Below are 554 nucleotides of genomic sequence, written 5' to 3' on the forward strand. Positions count from 1 at the left end.
CAACAGTGAGAGGCCCGCGTACCGCAAAAAAAAAAAAAAAAAAAAAAAAAAAATCCATGAGATTAGAAACCTTGTTTATGTTCATTGCACGTGCCAAGCACAAAGGAAGCACCCAGTAAACCTTCCATGAATAAGTGAATTTTAAATGTTTAGAAATAAAGAGAAAGAAACAATTAAGATGGACACAAAATGCAATGAAACATACAAACAAACACATGTACACAGAAAAAGTCAGGCTGCAGGGAACTTTTCAGGAAGAGAACTACAACCTGAAGGGTAGAGAGCCCACCACACAGTGAGCCAGGGACGAATGAGATCCTATTGGCAGCCCCTCTGCCTCCTGCTGTTCAGAACTTTCAGAGTTGGCCAGGGAAGGGGGTGACTCAGGCACAGCGACCCAGGATACATAGGAACCTGTAAGTGACCAGGATCAGCACACAGAACTAGAACTTAAGGGGAAGTAGGTTGTGCCCAGATGTCACAGGTCACCTGTGGGATGACGTCAGTAACGCTTCCTTGAAGTCCACTGCCTGGTGTGGGAGGGCTTTGGTTGC

Source organism: Physeter macrocephalus, unplaced genomic scaffold (assembly GCF_002837175.3).
Source record: "Physeter macrocephalus isolate SW-GA unplaced genomic scaffold, ASM283717v5 random_718, whole genome shotgun sequence".
NCBI classification, from domain to species: Eukaryota; Metazoa; Chordata; class Mammalia; order Artiodactyla; family Physeteridae; genus Physeter; species Physeter macrocephalus.